The sequence below is a fragment of the Drosophila tropicalis genome, unplaced genomic scaffold (assembly GCF_018151085.1).
Source record: "Drosophila tropicalis isolate 14030-0801.00 unplaced genomic scaffold, ASM1815108v1 contig_769, whole genome shotgun sequence".
Taxonomy (NCBI): domain Eukaryota; kingdom Metazoa; phylum Arthropoda; class Insecta; order Diptera; family Drosophilidae; genus Drosophila; species Drosophila tropicalis.
The window spans coordinates 341287-350236 of NW_027173256.1; positions in this window are offsets into that span (position 1 = coordinate 341287).

Consider the following 8950-nt stretch of genomic DNA (forward strand, 5'->3'; position numbering starts at 1 on the left):
CCGAGTTGACCCGAGGACTTTGCTGTGCATGTCTTTTTGGCATACCATTGAAGCTGCTCCTTTTTTTGTGGTGCCGTGCGTGATGTTGCTACGTGAGGGTCAAGTAAATTATAGTCGAATCCGACTGCCTGAAGCCCGCATACGGAGCACGGATGGTGCTGGTCCAGGTTCGGCCAAGCTTTTTATGGCCGTATACTTGAACGGGAATAGTTTATTGACAAGTCGTTGCATAATTTTAGGCGATATGTGCAGACAGCCAGCAGGTTAGCCAAGTCTATCAAAGTTGCACTTGCAGTTGAGTGAGACAAGTGACAGGTACACACACCCACACACGATGACAAGCAGAGACACATACACACATATCTATGTACATACAAACACCCACACACCCGCAGTCATTAAAGTTTATTAAGAAATTTTGCAAACTCTTCCATCGTTCGGTTTCTTGGGGCTGTTTTCTTTCGACTTTTCTCCCCCCTGACAATACGTGAGACTGGCAAACCGTCAGCCCAGCAGCAACAACAGCAGCAGGCGACGAACTGTTTTGGTTTTGTGGTTTTTGCAATTTGGCAAAGTTCCTTTTCGGATTTTAACTTGAATTGGGTTTCAGCTTCAGCAACGCTTTTGGGTTAGCATTGGCGTTTGGCATTGACGTCGGCGTTTTCTCATCATAACGCACAGCATCAGTGTTTGAATTTAATTCCCCAAGAAAACTGCCGCACAGTTGGCAGCCAAAGAACACACACACACACACACAAACACATACCAATTTGACTTGGCAAATGTATAGACATACATATATGCAAAAATATATTATATTTATATCGTATAAGTATATTTGGCATGTATTTTCTCTAGATTTTTTCACTTTCCACACTTTGGCATGCATATTATAAACACTCACCTGTTCCACACACAATCAACCCGCCCACCCACTCACCCACACTGACACATGCATGAGTACGTAGATACAAAAGTCAGGTAGTCAGGTAGTCAGCGAGCTGCCAAGTATATGTATACACTCAAAAAAAATATAAAAAAATTCGACTTGAATTAAATAGAAGCCAACAAACGGATTGAATCCAAAAATTGATTGATTTCCCAGAACACTTTGCTTCATATGAAACAAGCAATTCCAATGAATCGAAACCACATAACACGAGATATAGGCAGAGCCGTCGAAAAGGGAATGCCATTCGATAAGCTTTTAAATGGGGTCTCATCTCAAAGGTTATAGATAGATAATATCTTTTATAAGATTTTTATTTAGATGATTAGTTTTTTACTTAATACATTACACATTTACAATTCCAGCTTTAAAATCGGGAATTACTAAGTAAGTATGCATCTACTTCAAGCTGAATTCAAAGTATCGTATCAGTCTTTTGGGAAAATTTTTTAACTAAACCAATTAAAGAATATCTTGACCTACTAAAATCTTCTTTTAGCTGTCTATTTAGATCTATTTTAGATCTGCCGTTTATTATTCTTACAATCATTTGTAAAAAATTGTGTAGATTTCTGGCTTAACTTTAATTCAAATTGGTTTTTTCCTTCAAATAGATTGTGAAATAATTCAATTGTATCGGCCATGTAAAGGGTTAACTTTGTTTTTATGAGTTTCATAAAAAATTTACAAAAGGTCCTGCATTTGGGATTTGCCTCCCTCGTGGTTCAAATATTCTCCCAATGGCCCTGGATATGTATGTATGTATGTATGTATATATTGGATGTGGGTATGGTAACCTACTTCAGTTTACTACACTTGAGTCTTAACCAAAATTTTTTTGCCAAGTGCAATCGTATAGTCATATGTATACACTTAAGGCCATAACCATATGCAACATGGGAATGGGACCAGCATGAGATGGAAAAGGAGAAGAAAAACGCGAAAGAGGTGTGTGTGGGGGGGGGGGAGGAGAAGGGAATGGGTTAGGTTGGGTTGGGTTCGGAAAAGGCAACGGCATATAAATATTTGCACATTATAGCAATGTATATTCTGCTGCGCTTGCCAAGAGATTCGGTTGCTGCTGCTGCTAGTGTACGGGGTCGGGTCTCTGCTCCGGTGAAAAACCCGCACACACACACACACACACACGCATACACACATGTATGTATGCACGGCGAAAAACAATTTCAATTCTAATGTCCCATTAATCATTCACAAACATTAAACATATTATACATATATTCATTTCTCTCTCTCTCCGTCTCTCTCGCTCTACCTCTCTCTGTCTCTATCTTTCTTTGTATGTTTTTTTTCTATGCCTCTGCTTTTCTAGCGTGAAATACTAAAACAGAAAATTGCAAGCAGCTTAGTTGCCTGTCAGGTGTGCGAGTAGCGAAAGAGCTTTTTTTTTTTTCCCATTTTTTTTTTTTTTTTTTTTTTTGCTCTGTTCATGTTTTAGGTCCATTCAGTGTGTGCGTGTGTGTGTGTGTGTGTGTGTGTGTTGGCTGCTGGCTGCTGGTTAGCAAGGGCACATCATCCATATAGAATAGAATGTATTTAGATAGAACATAGAACTATAGTACAACAATTCGTACAATTTGTTGCCCATTGAATGCACTAATTGTTATGCTTGAGCGGATTGCAGAGCACATGAACTTGTGAAATGTGCTTCATTAAACCATAAAGACAACATTTTAAAGTTGTTAATTTTAATTGTTGCTTTCCATTCCACTCTTGCCTCTACATTCGTACCTAATGGCAAGAAAACAAAAGCCAAAGATTCCAAAAATACAAAAGAGATAAAAACTAAAAATACCGCAATAAACACATGCAAACATACATGCATCTAACATAAATATATTTATATATTTTACGTATTCATATGTATGTACATACAGACATACGTACATACATCATTTATGTACATACATATGTACAGAAGGCAAAAACAATAACTCCAATGTTAAAGAAACTTTCAAACTCGGAGATCAAGGACAAATGCAGAATACACTGAAATAATTAACTAAAAATATCTGAGAATGTCCAAAATGCTATAGACACCAAAAAGTAAATATTTATGCATATATATTCCTGAACAGTCTCAATTGGCAATTCGATTTAGTCAGAATTATACCAAATTATATTTAAATTTAGTTATTTTTCTTACCAAAATCGAGCTACCTACTTAATACCAAGTTCATCTTATTCTGAACTTTTGGTTTATAGAATTTCGATCGATTGTAACAAGTTTTATGACCCACTTGACCTGCCATTTGGACCAGAGACGGACTGTTGATTCCCATCCCCTTTGATAATATTTGCTTATTGTCCTTTTAGCATGCATCGCAAATAAAAATAAATATAAAAAAATATATGTACATAGGTAAATATACATATATATTTTTTTATATTTGTTTTTCATCTCTAGTAATAAAAAAAGTCTTTTGTCTAATTGCAAAATAAAACAGAAATTGAATTTTAATTTTAAATATGTGGTAAGTGTATTTGATAGTAACTTTCTCCCTTTCTCCTTCTCTCTCTCTCTCTCTCGCTGTCTCTCTCTCTCCCTAATGCTGCATTATGTTACATCCGCCTTGCAATTATTTAATATTTATAATTAAAAGTTGCAAACTTTCGCACAAAAAAAAAAAGAAATTTTAGAAGGAATTTATAAAAACTAAAGTTGTGGATTTAATTTAAAAGCTTATTTTTAAAACAATTTTAATAGTTTTTTTTTTGTTTTTTTTTTTTTTTTTAATATTTAATCTATGTACACGCTTAGATGCTAATTAGTTAGTGTTAAAATTACCTTGGATACTAATGAAATGCAATAAAGAACAGAGAAGTGAGAAGGAGAGCATTCTAGAGATGGATGGGTCAGAGGAGCCCCAATTTTTGTAGTGTAGGGTATGGAAAATAGCTTTCCAAAAAATAATCCAAAAATAAATTTTCAATATTTAGAAAAACATGAATATAAATACCACGATAGAGCACATAGGTGAAGAAATAGTAGGTATCCTTACATATATACACACGCATCTGTACATACATATATACATAGAGCTCAATATAGAATCGTTGTTTTGTAGTTAATTAGGTGGTCCAACACACACATACACACACAGAGTCATGAGTGTGCGTTTGTTGTGTGTAAATGTGCTGAATATTTATCACTTTTTTGTTGTTGTTTTTAGTTTGGTTTTTGTTCTTTTTTCACTTAGAGGTTGTATGTACATATAAAAATACGTGATTAGCCAGCCGGACGGACTAATTTATAAGTAGTTTATGTGAGTGGGCGTGGTGCTTGGCATAGATAGATACGAGGCAGCAGCAGCGGATTGAAGGCGGTAACTTTTGCGGGGGGCAGTGCTTGGGATTCGGATTCGAATTCGGATTCGCTTTGGGGTCTAGCCCATCATCATCATCATCATCATAGGTAGGTACTACTTATATATGAGTGAATGTTTCTTTCCCCAGTGTGTTTGTGTGTGTGTGTGTGTCATCGTTTTTCCATTTTCCATGAACAACAAAAAAAACAGATGAAACGAAATAAAGAACAGGCAAACAAGAGCAGAACACAGCAACTTTCGCTGCTGCTTTTGCGAACTTTTCGATGAAAACGACTTACGGCTAGTGTTGAGAGCATTCGAGCAGCGAGTAACAATAATAATTCGCACCGCGAACGTGGTCACCACATCACAGCAGCAGCAGCAGCAGCATCCAAGCACCACACGCAGAACCAGAACCACCAAAAACACCAGAACCAGCATCAGCATCAGCTCCGAGGCTGTCAGAGGTCCGAATCCGGATATATTCCTTGTCGTATTCGTAGTGCAGGTGTGAAAAACAATCTCTGCCCCTCCGCCCACCGCCCTCCTCCGACCCATCGCATTACTCTTCCCCTCCCCATATCTCTGACTTTCTCGTACTCGAATACACTTACACTTTCTGTATCTGTGTGTATGTGCGTGTGTCGTCGTGTAACTGCAACGGGCAAAAGTGGACTAAGTGAAAAATATGTCACCAAAAACAAAAATGCATTTAGATTTTTTTTTTTCTTTATTTTTTTTTTTTCAGTTAACAAACTATTAAGTTAATGTTATAGTCGATACTACTGGTATCCTTTAGTTTAAGGAAACGGATTGAAATCCATTTCGCTTGTTCTCCAATTTATCAGAATTTAATTAAATAAAGTGTGCATACAAAAAAACAATACAGAAAACAAAAAAAAAATAAAAATAAAAAAATTATGACCAAGGGAAAATCATCAATACAATTTTCACGCAAACAACAACAACAAAATTACCCTCAACTTTTCCTCTCTCTCACTGCCAGACACCACAGGACATGACACACATACACGACACACTCCCACGACCCACACACACACACACACAGAGAGAGAGGGGGACTGAGACACACAAAGGCAAAAGCTAATTAGCATTTAAAGCACAATTAAAAAGTAAAATGAAGCCAAAAACGACTGGCAAATGAAATCAACTTAAACCGAAACAAAAAACCAACAACAAAAGGAATAAATAAACCAAAAAAAAAACACAACAAAATACATACATATGTACGTAAAAAGGCGACAAAAAACAAAAAAAAAAACAAACCAAAAAGAAAGAGAATAATAAAAGAAATTCGTGGTTGCAACAATTAAATGTCATTTTGTGCGTATTTCTGTCCCCAAGTTTCCCGATTTTCACTTGGACTCTTTGCTATTTTTGTGTGCAACAGCGAAAACAGGAAAAAAAGCATATGAAAAATAGCAAAACAAAATAAAACATGAAATAAGTAAAAACAAAAAACTTTAATAAAAAAAAAAAGTTGGTGTTCTATTCGTTGTGTTTCGTTGACCGTTAGAAATGCTGTCGCGGACGTGGATCAAAATAAGAAAAAATATAACCAAAAGCAAAGCGTAAAAAAAAAAAACAAAACTAAAACTCAAAAATAGAATATTTGAGACATGGATGTGTGGCGAATAGCTACAGTTAAAGTGCTGTAATAGTCGACGAGGCCAAAAACCAGACCAGACCAGGCCAAAACAGAATAGAACATAACAGAATAGAACTGAACTGAAAAGGCCAGGCCAGTTGCTTCGCAGCTCATAAGATAGGGGGAAACAATCTATATAGATACAAATGTATCTATCTATCTATCCATCTATCTATCTTTCACTGACTCTGTCCCGCTGTCTAGTTCAGCATTTCTATGACTGTGGCGACAAAACTCTCTCTTATGAACAAATATTTTGCCTTTTGCTTGTCTCTCGCACCAAAAAAAAAAAAAAACTACTTTAAATGTTGCTGTTGTTATTGTTGTTGCTGTTGACAGGGTGTTTATATAGAGATTGGCATAAATATTGGTAAAACATCGTTCTAAATTACAGTGGCATGCCATATAAAAAGGCTTGGATGACAAATGACAAATGAAATGCGTCAGCAGCAGCATCATGACAAAGAGATATATATTTCTATATAGCAAACGACTATATGTATATTCAAAATCATTCATTCAATTATAGACCACAACTCACAGGTGTTGTTTAGCATTGAGATAGTGATTTAGCATTTCTATTTTATTGTCTCATCCCTTAGACCCTCCCGCTCCTCATAGACCCTCCCCTAAGTCCCGTGTTCCGCCTTCGTTTTGCTTTCTTGAGGGATTGCCAAAAAAAAAAACAGACACAATTTTAATCAAACATTTTTCAAGATGGAATATAATTTTATTAAGATTTCATTTTTTTTCCTTCTTTCTTTCTTTCTTTCGCGTCTTTTTTTCGCTCATCTTTTAATTAGGCTATAAAAGTCAAACTCTTGGTCCCTCTGCAAAATGAATGTAATTTATGCGGAAAATAAGGCAAATATGCCATAAAGCTAGGGACATAAGAGTAGGTGGAAAATAAATGGACAAAGATTTAGTAAATAAGATATAAAGGGATAAAGATTGGATTGATGAAAACACAAACAGAAAAACAAATGATGGGAATAATAAAAAACAAAGTGCAAAAGGGAAAGTTAAAAGGCGCCCAGAGAGAATTCGGTAACAACAATTAAGAGAATTTTAAAAGTTATAGAGTAAGTGATGTAAAAAACAGTTTCAACTTATTTAGATCAACCAAACACAAATTTACTTCCTCGATATATAGTTTTATAAAATATCAGAGTGCCAAATTTGAAATCGATTTCAAATATAAACGGGTCGAAACGAAAATTGGCTTAACTTTAAAACAAAAACTTGATTTGCCATGCGATTCTATATTGGGTGATCTAGGTGTTAATACAGACAGACGCGAGGAGAGAGATAATACTTCTTTCTACCCGCTACAAACTTTTGGCGAACTTGATATACCATTTCACCGTATGGGTGTAATCAATTATCAAACAAATTATGTTTACAAGTCAGAATAAGATTCCGTCAATTGATGGAAAACCTCAATTCAAATTCATTTCAAAGGTAAAAAAAAAGTTATTGACGTCAATGTTATTGATCATAACACTCAATTCAAATAGTTAACATATGATGGAAACATTGCCAGCATTTTTTGTCAATTATGTAATTCAATTTTTTTGGTTTATTTTATTACTGCCCTACTGGTAAACAGTGGGGGGAATTTTGCCCCCTGAAGTATGCAGGCTAAAAATTAAATTTTTAAAGCATCAAATATGAACAATTTTGGAATGCACTGCATTCAAATTACAAAGCATACAATAAGTTTAAAAATTTGTTGAAAACAATGAATGAATTTCCAGTATATTGCATACTTTAGGGGGTGACATTCCCTTATTTTGCACTTCCTTTAGATCTGTCGATGCTGGTCAAGGCATTGATGAAAATATATATATAAAGATTGAAGGACATTCCCACATACATATAAGTACAAGAGGCTAAGCGACTGATTTTGATAAACAAGTTCATACTAACTCACTATCTCATGTGTTTAGTCAGTACTAACTCAATTGTCTTCTAAGATTCCTGATCAGTTCTAATACTCTTGTAAAAAGGATGCATTAAGGGTAGTCGAAACTATAGATAGAGCCTCCAATACTATATTATCAATTATTTAAAAAAAAAGAAACCAAGATTTTAAGCTTTTGTTTGCAAGGTGATAAAACCTGAACTTGTACCTCAAGGAACAAATGAGTCAGTGAATTGCCAAGTGACAAAAGTGAGTAAGTCAAAAATGAACTCACTCAATGCAAAAAGACTTTTCAATTTTGACACTCACTCACAAGCAATCCAACATCAGTCCAAATTTTCAGTTATTTCGATTTCAGCAGGATAAGGATCCAGCTTGATGCTTGCCCAGCTATTAAGTTCAGCATATCCTTTGATGAAATACTAAAGTTGTCTACTAACTGAGGACTTGCTTTTCAAATATCTAATCTCATATTTGATAAGACCCTACCTAATTCGTTTGTATTCGTTTTATGTTCTGACCATTCAATGATGAAACTTCAATTTGGGGAATCTTTTAATTGCATTTTTGGCGTAGCAATGCACTCTTTAATGACCGCCAGTGTAAGCGATGGCCATTGCTCCCCAATGACACGCACTCACGCATACAAATCCATATGCATGTGTTTGTATGTGTGAAGATTTTCTTTTTATTTATATGAATACACTATATTCCTCTATAGCTATTCCTATTCCTATGGCAGATTCCCGTTTCCACTCCCGTTCCCATTGCCCATATGTATTTCTGTGTTGTTCTTCATCTCTGAAGATGTGAAAATGTAGACGCTAATGAAACAAAAAAATGAAAAACACAAAAAAGCCAGCAAAAATGAGCAGCGACCAAAATGAAAATGAAACGAGAAGGAAAAAAGAAAACTATGCGTGATCATTGCGTAAAGTTTTCATTCGTTTCAGTTTAGTTTTCAGTTCGCTTATGGTGCGCTTACAAAACGCCGGTTAGCTGACCGCGGAGCAAATAAAATGTGACCAATGGGTCCGGGATACGGGATACGGGATAGGGAATGTGATGGGATATGTCTT